Below are 14,751 nucleotides of genomic sequence, written 5' to 3'. Positions count from 1 at the left end.
CAATACAAATCAACTACTTAAGGACGATACGATTTGTCACTGAGCTGTTAAGATGCATATGTCTGCGTCATGTATATAACATAATGAACATGTAGGAGAGCAGAGGACACATGTATTTCATAGACTTTGTCATAGATATCTCCATGGTCAAAGTTACGTGTGCTTAGTTTACATTGGGATGAGAAGCCATCTACTTGGTGACACTGACAACTGCCCCTATCTGCGTTGTCTCTCAAGAAGTATGGAGGTGACTGGTGACTCAGGTAAGTGGGTCATGATGTAGATGGGGGGTCGTCCTAGAGGACAAATGTTTTTCATCACCAAAGAAATTTATTAGAAATTCTATTCTGATAGAAAAAAATTTTCTTCTTGTTAGAAAAGTGAAAAAGAATTATGTGTTCATCACACAATATAGGAGAGAAATGTTCCATAGGTGTTCTCTTTTTTCTCAACTTTTTTATTGTGGCAAATACATATAACATTATATGTACTACCGTAACCATTTTTAGTGTACAGTTTAGTGGTAGTAAGTATATTCATGCTGTTGTGCAACCATCTCCACCATCCATCCAGAACTCTATCCATCTTGCAAAACTGAAACTTTGTACCCATTAAATAATTATTCCCCACAACCTCCCTTCCATTAGCCCCTGGCAACCACCACTCTATTTTTATCCCCCTTTTTCCACCACATCCCAGCCTCTAATTAGCTCCCATTCTACTCTGCTACTATGAATTCAGTTTTTTTAATTAATTTTTTTTCGATTCTATGTATAAGAAGACAAAATTTTTATGTCATCTTGCTCTAGAGAGGATTCAGAAAGGGAGGAACTGAGGGATCAAAGTGCTCTCTATGGAATTAGAAGTTTTGCCTTCACTGTTTCCAGGACTAGATAGAGACTAAAGCTTAATGTCAAACAGAAATTATTCTGGCAAGGAATATTACAGAAAAATTACAAACAACATATTCCAACTGAAGGAACATGCCAAAACAAGAGGGTTAAGAGATGACCAGAATGAAATAAGTGAAGGAAATACAGTCCTGATTGATGACCAAGAAGGAGCTAGAAAACCTTCCTTGTCTTCCTTACCCATTATGCTCATAATGCATGCTGGGTAACGCTAACGTTACAGAAAAGAGGTAAGATGAAGTGACATTTTGAGAAGAGAATACAATTTTATTTTAGTGAGACGGTAGCAGAAGACAGTGACAAAATCATTACTCTTGGAATTTTGAGTAAAGAAGACTTGGTCTTCCCTGCTTTCAAAAACTAGAACTGGCCATTTACCTGATACTAAATTTTACAGTTAAATGTGCATGTGGTATACTGCTGCTTCCTTATTCAAACATAATTACTTAGGGTACTTTTTATACCATTTGAGAAATTTTGATACAGGAACAGTGGTCACATCTAACATTTAACATAGACGTAAGTTATTTGATTACCATATTTCACAGTAGTACAGTACTAATTTCTGAAGGAATGTTTCACTTTCTGCTCAGAAGAATGAAGTTTTGTTTATATAGGGTGTCACTAGTAATGACTTGTTAAGCATACATCATTATAATTTCTATAATACTGAACCCATTCAGTACTTTAAATTTGATGGAGCTCTAGCTAATATTTTAGCAACAATAGAACTGACACACTTGATAATAGTTAATAATTTATTATGTGATTTGAGCAAGGCATAGACAAACTTTTATGACACACTTACATTGGGCAAAATTAGGCTCTGCATCAGTTTTTATTTGCATTTCTCAGCTATTTCACAAATAGACATTGCATTGGAGGGGAGGAGTTCTGTTTTTCTAGGAAGCTAGTACTGTTTCCACGTCCCTCCCACTGACCTGGCCTGTGCATGAAATGCAAATCACCTTTGTGGAAAACTTGTAAATGATTGCATGGCCCCATGCATATCAGTGGGCGCCTATGTAGCCCACACTTACCAATATTTGCTTTCCCCATTAATCTATAACATTCCTAATGGCCAGGATTATGCCCATCTGATGTCAAAGTGTTTGATTGAAATTCACTGAGATTCTTCGAATCTGTGGGTTGTTTCTTACATCAGTTCTGGAAAATTCTCAGTCATCGTTTCTTTAAAAATCATTCTTTCTTCTCTCTCCTCTCTCCCAACCCTTTCTGGAATGTTCATTAGATATATGTTAAATCTTGTCATTGTATCCTTCATGTTCCTTAACCTCTCTTTTTTGTTTTCCATGTCTTTAACTCCCTGTGCTACATTCTGGATAATTTCTTTTGACCTAAGACCACATGACTTGCCTAAAAAAAACAAAAACAAAAACACATTTTTAATATTTTGAATTCCAAATTCCATGGCATTGCCATTAAATTACACAGTCATTCTATAATTCTCTTGCTCTGAAAGGAATTCATATAAATACAAATACCTTACATATGTAATGGTATTTCACAAAAATCACATTAGCCCATGAGGACCCTCCGGGCTGAAACTCTGTGATCCGTGGCAGAGCACTAGGGAAGGTACTCAAGGAAACTGATTCAACTGGTTGCCCCCAGATCCTAGCCTTTAGAGTTTTGTTTGCTTCATTTTCTGCGTGTAGTTTCAGTCATATGAAACAGCATGGGTAAGTGAATGTTACCGTTTTAAAATGACATTCTGTTTATTGTTTTTCCTATGCTCTATTGCAGACTTCAGTTCTTTGTAATATACTAAATGCTCAATAAATGTGAACAGATTTCCTGACTGAATAAGTCTCTAAAAAGAAACTCTGGCAATTGACTTCAGCCAGATTTTACTTGAAAGCTCAAAGGGAAGTGACTTCATCTCGATGCCGAAACATTCAGTCTTGCGTCCTTGTCTGTGATTGTTGTGCCGTCTATTATTCAGTTGAGTAACAAAGGAGACTCATCTTATTAAAGAGATAAGTGCCTAGAAAACATCTTCAGATTGCATACATCAAGATGCAGCTGGGGCCAGCATGTTAGTATTCGCTATTAAAAAAAAACACACTTCATTTGTAATTAACTGCTCATGGAAAAACTGCAAGTATCTCCATAAACATTGAAATATGAAACTATTTAAACATTCAGTGCCTGGAGGAGGGAATTACTCAAAGCCGTAAAATCTAAATGAATTCATTTTGACTTTAGGTTTGAAGGAATCCGAACTATTGCATGTAATTTTCGGGAAAAAAAATAGGAACATGAAGGATGTGCTTATGTTAGCTGTGGTCATACTTTATAGGGTGTATACATAGTTTATTAAAGGTGTATACTTCATAAGTAAAAATATAAATAAGTGGTTTTTTTGGGAGTAAACCTATAGCACTATATTAATCATACCTCAGTTGCAGAAAACAGTCTACCTAGGTATTTTAAGCAGGAACTGACTTATTACAGAATTTTCAAATTGCCTATGGAATCGTTAGGAAGGCTAATAAAACAGAACAGGGGATGAATTTTCAGAAAAATTTTCAATATCTACACTGGAAGACCAAGCCAACAAGGCTGTTATCTCTTCTATGATTAAGAAATCACTGATTCAAGATCCAGACCACCACAGCCACAATCAAGAAAGCCTCTAATCAAGAAGCTAGTATGATATTGCTTGGGCCAGGACCACCTTGTGCTACATACAGATTTTACCAGCTACATTCTTACTCTGTGTCCTGTCTCTTAACATCTATCAAGTTAGTGACTGGGATGTCTGATATTGCTGCCACCATAAAATCAACCATGGTTATTAATTCTGCTAGCCCACAGAAAGAGCTGAGAGAGGAGCCCAGTCTTCATCTTGCGTCAATCTCCCAAATCTCACAGAATTGTATCTTATTGGTCATACATAAATCATCCAGAACTTGGGTTATGAAATATTTAGCTTTCAAACTTCCAAAATATATGAAGTCACTCTCTATCAGTTTACTACATTAACCACAGGTTGCCCATTTGGCTATTTTATTTCCATAAGCACCCTTCTTCTCATACTTAAATTTACAAAAAAATTTTTAAAGAGAGAGAAATAACAATAAACTCGTACAAAACACAGTGAATCATCACCAAACAGCAAAAAAATACATTAAAAAACTCTCCAAAAGGAAAAAGAAATTTTTTATATAATTTTATTTATTTATTTGAGAGAGAGAGAGCATGAGCAGGTGGGAGGGGTAGAGGAAGAGGGAGAGGTGGACTCCCTGCTAAGCAGGGACCTCCCCCCTTCCGAGACTCAATCCCAGGACCCTGGGATCATGACCTGAGCCGAAGACAGATGCTTAACCAACGGAGCCACCCAGGTGTCCCAGGAAAAGAAAATATTCTAGCAGCCTTTGAATTTTTCTTTGGGAGGTGTTCAATCTCAATCTTTCATTAGTACAGTCATAATTCTATGTTGACGTTTATAACTATATAAAGCTTATCTCTACAACCATAGGTTATATGAAATATGAACAAAGGAGCAGAGAAACAGAAAGAAAGAAGGAAAGAAAATACGTGTATACTAGGGGAAGAGAAATTATGAATAAATACTTCTGTTCGTTGTTGCCAACTGATGATGAAGCTTTCATCATCATAATATTTCATAATCATTACTTTCCTCCTCTTCTGGCCATTTCATGTTTATTTTGCTCTCAGCCACGTCGGTGGTACTGTCATCCTGTGCCCCTCTCAATTTATATAGGTCCCAGCTGGAGATACCCAACAATTGTTAATAACACTTTTTCCCAAGGGAATCGTGTGCTCCAGGACTATAATTCTTGCATGAAAGCTAGGCACTAACTTGCTTTTCTCTTTAAAACACGGTAAATTGCACTGTAGAGACCTTCAGGTATTTAAGGAAACATTGCCAGTAGATCATTTAGCCTTCACACTACAGAACTCTCTCCAAAATGCGGTTATCCTTGATTATTCAAGGGGGCTTCCTGGAGAGATAACTGACTCATTATTTATATGCATACTGAGGGCAGTTTATCCCTATAATGAAAGTCACCCAATTAGAAAAGGTAGTAGGAAATTTGTTTCCTGACTTTATCTGAAGTGATCAATGACACCACCTTGACCCATAAAGACATTCAGGTCACCCTCAATTCACTGGCTTGGGTTGTTAGGGATGTGAGAATAGTCCTAAGACTCCTTCTCGAGGGTCAGGGTAGGGTATGCAATTGTTAATACATTCTGTTCTACATGGATTAATGCCTCAGGACAAGAGTAAAGGTTAATACAAAAACTTAAGAAAATTTCCTGGCTTCCTAAGATGGGCCCTGACGATTTATGTTACTCAGCTGGTTAGGTTTGAGAACCCGGAAGACCGTTGTTGTGGTCAATACTGCAGGTTTGCTTCATCCTGTTTCTTAAAGGAGCATTGATAATAGGCTTAGCTAAATGCTTTAGGAGATAAAGTGAACAGATACAATCCAAGCCTCTATCAGTCAGATTTATAGGAGGAATCAATGAAGTGGTATATACTCATGGAAGCCAAGACAGTATAGAAGCAAGGGGAAGATCTTTTTGAAACAATTCCCCAAAGGCCTTTCACATTTCTGCACATTTGCAAGGGCACTGGCTGCCTTTGTCTCAAATTATCTTTTTAAACATGTTTGTGTAGTAAACAGCTTTGGAAGATAAAGACAGTCTCAAAGTCAAGTCGTTTACAGTAAGTATGATAAAGGTAATGTCTGTCTCTGGGACAAAAGCCAGGATTATTCCCCATACAAAAAATTGGTTCCATGAACTGGAAATTCCTCTCTCATAATATAACCCATTATGTGTACAGGAGCCTCCTGAATCTCTTTTTGTTGTTCTGTAGGAAATGGGCTCAGGAAATGGATGGTAACATGATGATATGCTGGCTATTATTGCTTTATGTAAAAAAGCTGACTTTCGTCTCTGACCCAAGAATCTCAGGTCTTCCCCAGAAAATTCAGAAAACCGTGGCTAGTTAACTTGTGAACAAGACTTCCGAGTTGTTGATAAAAAACAACCACCAGAACAACAATAGTAACAATAACAATGATAATACTTAAAATAACAGCAACCAAAAAACCCCACTCCTGCCAGACATGTTTCTAGGCACTTTAAATATTTTATTTAGCTTTATAACAAAGCTGCAAGTTATTACTATTACACAGATGATGAAATAGAGGCAGATAAATTAAATAACTTGGCAAATATCACCATGTTAGTATATAGTAGAGCCTGATTTCAAATATAGGTCATAGTTCTCCAGAATCTATGACTTCAACCAAGGCATATACTACCTCTCAGAATTCAAGTAACCCCTTTACCGTTGCATGTCATAGACTACCCATGGCCCAACTCATATTAGTAAGAACATTGCCTTCTTAAAGCTGAACCAGGTCACTTAAACAACTCCAAATTCTCATTTCCTTAAGAGTCTATTACTTTCAAACACTCTTGTCACCCGCTATTTTATCAATCATTGTGAAGATGCAGACCAAAAGAATAAGAATGAATTTCTTATAGGATACGAATTGTACAGAGGTCTAGGTTAGGAAAGTCTCCCAAAGATGTGCTATAGAACAACTACCAAGGAAACTAGTGTCTCTCTTATAATCAGGAAGCCACAGGTACCCGAACTAACACTGGCCACAAGCAAACATCATCACCAAGTAACTGCTATTATGTCCAGATGCAGAAGAATGCTGTTACCCACAGTCCAAATTAGGTAAAGTTCTGTGCGCTGCTTCTAAGTCCTGTGGAGTAAGAAGAGCTATTAGCTACGGCTAATATTAGTGGAGAAACTTCCAAGTCTTCCAGACTATGCTTCCCTAGAATAAACAAAAACAAGGGATGCCCTTCATTCTTCTGGCATTCACTTTTCAAATCTTGTGTGAGTTTATCTGTTCGGCTGAAGCTAGATCAAATCTAGATGTCTAGCTGCCCAGGAGTCTGAAAAATGAAGATGCTAGCTAGCCTAGCTCCTTACAGCATGACATAAGGGATGTTAAGAACTACTCCACCGGGGCACCTGGGTGGCTCACTCAGTTTAGTGTCTGCCTTCGGCTCAGGTCATGATCCCAGGGTCCTGGGGTCAAGCCCCACATCAGGGTCCCTGCTCAGCGGGGAGCCTGCTTCTCCCTCTCCCTCTGCCTGCCACTCTTCCTGCTTGTGATCCCTCTCTCTCTCTCTCTGTCAAATAAATAAATAAAATCTTAAAAAAAAAAGAACTACTCCACCAAATTATTCATAAATCATTGATTTCAAATATGGTATAAACTCTACTCCAAAGCAACCACAGTATTTAAAAAAAAATCACAGTTATATGTGAACAGATTTTTTTTTAATTGAAAGCTAGTAAATAGCAGGAAAAGGACTTCATGTAGATCTCATTTTCTGATGCCTTCCTGCTATTCCTAATGTAGGTAGATGGGTTGGGAGAGCTACCTTTTGAGCTCATGAGCAGAAACTAATATGAAAAAGAAAGTGATTTGAGATGATGGATGTGAGTTCTTTAAGGCAGGGACAACTTCTATCTGCCACATTGCAGGAAGACTAGGAAAAGAGGGCTAATTGTGGGAAGTAGAATCTATTTGGTGAGGGAAAAAATTATGTATCAGACATTAAAATATAATGTCAGAAATCAGAAGTATTTCAGATTGGTTTGTTCATTAGCAGTTATATAGATGTGGAATAAGGGGGTTGAGAAGTCTAGGTCAGAATTTTTTTTTTAATGTAATTGTGTTTATACAGACCACAATTGAATCTCTCTGTAAGATTCCTGAAATCCTAGAAACGTTTAGAGAACTAAATGATGGAATGTTTTAAAAATGTACACTAGGCAAATGTGGCAGAAAAATACCCTAAAATTATAGCATTCCTCAAGCTAAAATGACATCAGCAACGGAGTGCTGTCCTGGATAAATTTCCTGTGCTGTTATGTGATAATTTTGTGGGTAGTGAAGGGAGAAATTAAGAGCATGGTACAATCTGTCCCTCAGAAGATGCGCTGTGAAGTGCTCTCATGAGAATGAAAAGAGAATGATTGAATGCATGAAAAGAGAGCAGTTTGTGAACCAAAATACCGATGAATAATGATGGGGCAACTCTTGGGAAAGACACAAACCCGCGGAAGACAGGTGAATTTTAAATTCCCAAGTTCAGTTTCTTATGGAATTATAGGAGGGAATGAATGTGAGGAAAGTCTGAAATTATAATTAGAGGGAAATCTATAACAATCACTTTTGCAAACACTTCTAAAAGTGGCAGTGGGAAAGATTTTTAAACAAATAATTTTCAGGCCAATTGAGAAGATAATGAAGTGTGTAGTTCTCTCTTGGCACACACAACAGCTCACTCTGTCCAGAAAATTATAGGGCAAGCAATACAGAACACTTGGGCTTCATTAAGAAGAGCAGGGCACTCTGGCACCAGGGAAACAAGTAGCTACTAGAACAGAAAGCCAGGAAAGCCATCCACGTCTTGCCTATTTGCCACCCATTGTTGTAAATGTTTTATTATTCTCTCATCTCATTTTCTGTAGAAGAAAAAGAAAGTTCCATTTTTTGGGGGGTTTCTGTTTTTTGTGTTTTTTTGTAATGAATCCAGCTCTTCATGCAGGTTAAGAATAATGGGATGAGTGGGTGTGCAGATTTAAAGCTAATGTGCAAAGAAAGAGAACTTATTTATGGTATAACAATTGCAGACTGAAAGTCAAGAAAAATGGGATTTGTCTTGCTGAGCTTCCGAGCAAGCAGATCACGGCTGCATGTGTTCTCACTTTTTATGTGGTTCCAATTATCATTCTCAGGCTATTCTAAGAATTACATAGTAAACTAGCATATGGCACACTGAACATTTCAGTAGAAAGGCATTTTACTAATCAGAAAATTGACTTAATAGTATATTTTAGAATCAGAATTTTTTATATAACTGAAGAATTTAGGAGCTCAGTTAGGTATACACCCTCACATCTCCAAGTTCAGAAAATCAAAGAATTAAATCTGCTCTTTGAGAGTTGAACGCAAAAGTCAAAAAGGAAGTTTCAAATTCACATGAACGTGACAAAATATCTTCCAGGTCTTATGGACTGGAATATAACCTGATTACAAGTTTCAACATTTCAAAATAGAAAATTTAAAATGTTAAGTGTTCTTAGCCACAGAAGCCTAACAAACGAAGATACCTAGAAGCAAACGTCTGCAGTGCTCATCTGAGCTCCACCAGAGGAGAAAGAGACTTAGCAAACACATCAGAATATCCTGGTCCTTGAATATGGGCAAAATCACTCCTAATGCCAGATGGTTGCGTCAGGCAAAGTCAGCTTAATTTAAACTAATATTCAATCTATCATCTTCCTTTGTTCTAATTACTTACACATTGAGCTAATTCTCCATCAGTATCTGGCTTCTCGTTTAGTCTACATTGTGATAATGTGTTAAGACATGGAGTAGGAATGTTCTTGCTTTCATAATAGTGTTTGTTGTTATTATAGATTAGCATTGCGATTCTTGTGATTTCATACATCACTTTCACATTTTATTACTTACAAGTTTGTCACCAAGAGGAGTTGCCAGTGATCTGTTGACAATGTCTTATTTCTGAATCAGATATTAGAGAGAGGTTAAATTACCAAGGTCACAGAGAGACTCCTGAGAGTCTTTTGGAGGAAAGCCTGTATCCCCCACCTCTCTATCATTGGATTAGGAAGAAAAAAGTCATACATTTATTTTTCACCAGGTCATAAATTATTGCTCTAGTTAACCATAAACAGTCAAGTCCTCATTATATTTCTTCCATACATTTAATGCTGTATATTCATTATCATACACTCCCTGAATTAGATAATATAGATTGCACCTATACAGTACATATAGATTATTCCATAAATGTTAGAAATCATTGGCATTCTTGTGGTCATTATTATAATTCTAAATCTAGTCATCTGAAGGCACTGTTCCCACAGATCTTCCTCTCTTCATCCAAACACTTAAGTTTTGGGAATTAAGCTTTTCATGGTGCAGTGTACAAGTGTCATTTCCATTTTCCAATTCCCATTCAACTACATGAGAAGTTGTTAATTAAGAATGAATAATATTAATATATAGCATTAGCATTAATTAGTGTGTATAGTATATAGTACTATAAGACTTTCTATTTCAGAGAATATATTAATGGTAGAAGAAAGAATCATGCTGTGTCTACTTTTAGGTGGCAGACCTGCATAAATGGTCCATATTTTGTTTTTAAATAAAGTTTCCATCATTCTTGTAATCAGCAAAAATGCCTTATGGAGACCAGCAACAGGCTGTTAGACCTTTTAATTGTGATAGCTTGAATTTTTAAATTTTTACTGTGTATAAATGTGTTGATATTTAAATTTAAAAAGTGGAGAAGTGGGGGCGCCTGGGTGGCTCAGTCAGTTAAGCCTCTGCCTTCAGTTCAGGTCATGATCCCAGCGTCCTGGGATTGAGCCCTGCATCAGGGTCCCTGAGCCTGCTTCTCCCTCTCCCGCTCCCCTCTGCTTGTGTTCCCTCTCTTGCTGTCTCTCTCTGTCAAATAAATAAGTAAAATCTCAAAAAAAAAAAAAAAAAGTGGAGAAGTGTGTTGGATTCCCCAAATCAGAACCATATGTAACAGAGGTAATATGTCTACTGCTGACCTTGTTCACAGGGAGATCTCTGTCTGCTCATCTCCAGTTCTACCTTGATCATAGCTGGCCCAGTGTGCCATGACTCCCTATGAAGTTACCAGATCCATACATTCAGAAGTATTTGGGATTATCTTTCATCATCAGGTGGTTGGCTGTCAACCCATTCTAATTTCCAGGCTCTGGCTTGGGAATGAATTCCTCAAACAACTTGACCTTGTGTCAGCTTCTGATTCTGCTCTCAGGTCCCCTTGATGGAGAGGTCTTCCTTCTTTTTTAAAAAATATTTTATTTATTTGAGAGAGAGAGCAGGGGGAGCAACAGAGGAAGAGAGGGACAAGCAGACTCTGTGCTGAGAGTAGAGCCTGGGGTTCCATCCCACAATCTTGAGATCATGACCTGAGCTGAAATCACGACTCAGATGCTTAACCAACTGAGTCACCTGGCTGCCCCAATAGGTCTTCATTCTTATCAGCCTCCCCATAGAGTCTACCAGAATCCAGATTTACCCATTTCTTTATTTGCTTTTCAAGTTGTCTCATTTTCTCTTCCCTTCTGCACATTTCAGTTCTTATCAATAATAACTAACATTGAGTTAGATTTACTTTGGTAGGCACTGCACACACAATTTTTCATGAATCCACTTACTTAATGATCATAGAAAATACAAGGCAAGTTCTAATATTATGCCCACCTTACCAGTGGGATGCCTGAGGCACTGTGGAGTTAAGTAACTTGCCCTGTGTCACGCCACCAGAAAGAGGTAAAGGAAGGGACATAAGCACCAGCTTTGTTATTAAGCAACACTGGCTGACATTATTTTCTGAGGGTGGAAAATCCTGCTTATATACATGTACGATAACATTTCTATCTATTTATAGTCTTTGTGATTGCTCATGAAGTGAATATCTAAAGTCTAGTGAATTATAAATGGGACAAGGAAAAATGGCCCAGTAGGAGGGATATACAAAAATCATGGAGATGAATACTTCAAGTTAACTCAGCCACACCTCATTATACTACATTCTTACTACCACAAATTGTACTAGATTCTTTGTTGCATAGTTTTTTCTTTTTCTTTTTCTTTTTTTTTAAAGTAGGCCCCACACCCAGCATGGAGTCCAATGTAGGGCTTGAACTCATGACCCTAAGATCAAGACCTGAGATGGGATCAAGAGTCCGATGCTTAAAGGACTGAGTCACGCAGGCCCCCTATTGCATAGTTTTTTTATACAAAATACCCTGAATTTTACTGATCTAAGTCCTGAGTAAGATAAAATCTTTGCTTCACCTTCCTCTGTAATAAAAATCTGACCAGTTATTCATGTTCCATGGGGTTAACTCATTTAGCTGTATTTTGGAAGCTGTTTAAAATGTAGTAATACTATTAAAATGCTTTTCCTCTTAGAAATAGTTTTTTAAGGGTGCTTGGGTGGCTCAGTTGGTTAAGTGTTTGCCTTTTGCTCAGGTCATGATCTTAGGATACTGGGATCCAGCCCCCTGTCATTGGGCTCCCTGCTCAGTGGGGAGCCTGCTTCTCTCTCTCCCTCTGCCCCTCCCACTCATGCTTGCTCTCTCTCTCTCTCAAATGAATAAATAAAATCTTTAAAAAAAGAAATAGATTTTTAGCAGACACTCAAGATTTAATTGCATGGTGGTCAAGGAAACCTAAGAACAAATGCAAATATGAGGATTTAAGTTTTAGTTTTATATTCATCAATATTATCTTATAGTATAAAAAGAAAAACATTTCTAGTACACAGTAAACAATTTTGGTAGTGCCTGGATGGCTCAGTCCATTAAGCATCTGACTTTGACTGAGGTCATGATCTCAGGTCCAGGGATGGACCTGACGTTAGTGGGGTGTCTGCGTCTCCCTTGCCCTCTGCCCCCTCAACCCTGCTCGTGCTCTCTCTCTCTCAAATAGATAAATAAAATATTTTAAGAAAATAAAGCAATTTTTAAGTCCAGAAACACAATTGCTTATAAAGAAATGACTAATAAGGGCATTTGTAGTTCCCTTGAGGTATATGTTTCATCCACTTAACATCTTCTTCTCAAGGGATATTTGAATAATTTTGTAGCACTATCATTTTGGCAATTTCCAGAGTTTGTGTGATGAATGAAGAGTATAAAGTAATGAACTGATCTGTGGTTTTGTGAGGGTAGTGGCAATAATTGCCCTGGCACCCTTATTTCAGATTGATTAACTTTGATATGCATTATATGAGGCTCCTTATTTACAAATCAACCCCCAAATGCCCATCTCCAAGCAGTCATTAGTAAGTGCCAGTTGATAATGTAGGACTCACCAAGGAGAAACATTTCAGAGGGCTGATGTTCCCTCATAAGGCTTTGTACCTTGGTAATCTCTGAAAGATGTGGTCTGTGTAACTTGTGTGACCAATTTGCAACAATTTATACATAGGTGAATGCTTTAGTAATATTTTTTGCTAACAAGAAATAGTGGTGGCATTTAGAAGATATATATATCCTCTAAATATATATATATATACACACACACACATATATACATATATATATATTTATATATGTAGATAGATACCTCCTGTCTCTCTCTATATATATATACCCTCTAAATATATACATATCCTCTCTCTATATATGTAAATTATATATATATATCCTCTATATATCTTCTCTCTATATATATCCATATACATATGCTATATATATATATATACTATATATACATATAGTGTGTGTGTGTATATGTATATATATATAGGAGCTATGTATTTACAGTCAACATCTCAATTTACCAAAATAGATTTGCCCAAGCAATATACAATTGACTGCCAGGGTTCTTTCGTGAATGTGAAGTGATGTTCTATTCACCTTATTTGCCCAATTAGTTTTATTGTTTTTTGTTTGTTTGTTTTTCATTTTGTTTTCTCTGAAGAAGCAATTTCAAAGACAGTGGTTTCTGAAAGCCTTTGTGGAAACCTGTTATTAACATTTTCATGTGTATGAAAATTCTCACAACTACCACCATGTGAATATCTGAGGGGTAGAACCACGCATTAGGTGTGACCATCTTGGTGACCATTTGGGTCAAAAAATAATGCTTATAGTCACTGTTGTCTCTGTTTTTGTTTCTAGTTTCATCAGTTCTTGTATTCAGTTGAAAAAAAATAGTTTCTTCTTTCTCTGAAGCGTCCCTTGGATCTTTTCCTTTTTTTTATTTTTTTATCTCAATGCTACTGCCTGAATTTAGCCTCTGTCTCCTTTCCGTGGCCTCTTGAATGACTTCCTCACCTTGTCTCTCTCCATTCCTGTTCATCTTCCATTTCCCCAGGACAGTTTCTTCCAAAATCCAGATCTGATCATGTCAGAATACTGCTTCATAGCTAACCAATTCACAAGGATAAAATTCAAACTAAACAGAGAAAGTTCTTCATAATATGACCATATCCTAAATTATAGATCCTACTTTGCTTTGTCCTTTCCTTCAAGCATTTTATCCTCTATCTGCAGTAGGGGATTTCCTGACCTCCCAGTGGGCTGTATGCATTCCTACTTTCTGACTTTGTATGTACTCTCCTTTTCCCTGGCATATGCTTTATTTTCCTTTCATCTCTGCCTATTGAAAACCCTTCAAGACATAGTTTTACCTGTGAATTATTCTTATTCTTCTCTTTCCATGAATCATTTTTATATTTCCCAGAGTTAGTTTTTGTATTTAAGCCTCATTAGAACTTTAAATTAAAGAAATTATTATGTTTAAAGAGTAGAGAATGATGCCTATTAAATAGAGTATATTCATTTTGGGTCTGACAGTCTATCTTTTAGGCTCTGTTCAATGTGTCTGAGGCTAATAGCCTATGGATGCCTGTGAGTTCTGCAGTTCATTTTAAATCATGCCTTTAGTTAATTCTCAAAGTCCATAATTCTTCATGATCTGTACGTTATACTGATACAGTATTTTTTTCGAGTCCTCTCTTTAATGGAAATAACAAGGAGGTTAAATCTTGTATGTTTCAAGAATCCTAATTCCACTCGGAATGAAATTAACTCCCACAATCGTATATTACAATTTATGATCTTTCTTTGCACACTTTCAAGCGTCTGAAATTATGCTCATAACCTATCCAATTTAAGTCACTTGGCGATGCTAATGAACTATGCTATTATGCTATTTCT

Source organism: Ursus arctos, unplaced genomic scaffold, assembly GCF_023065955.2.
Source record: "Ursus arctos isolate Adak ecotype North America unplaced genomic scaffold, UrsArc2.0 scaffold_9, whole genome shotgun sequence".
Lineage (NCBI taxonomy): Eukaryota > Metazoa > Chordata > Mammalia > Carnivora > Ursidae > Ursus > Ursus arctos.
The sequence above is the reverse complement of the archived record's forward strand: the minus strand, read 5'-3'. Positions refer to the sequence as shown.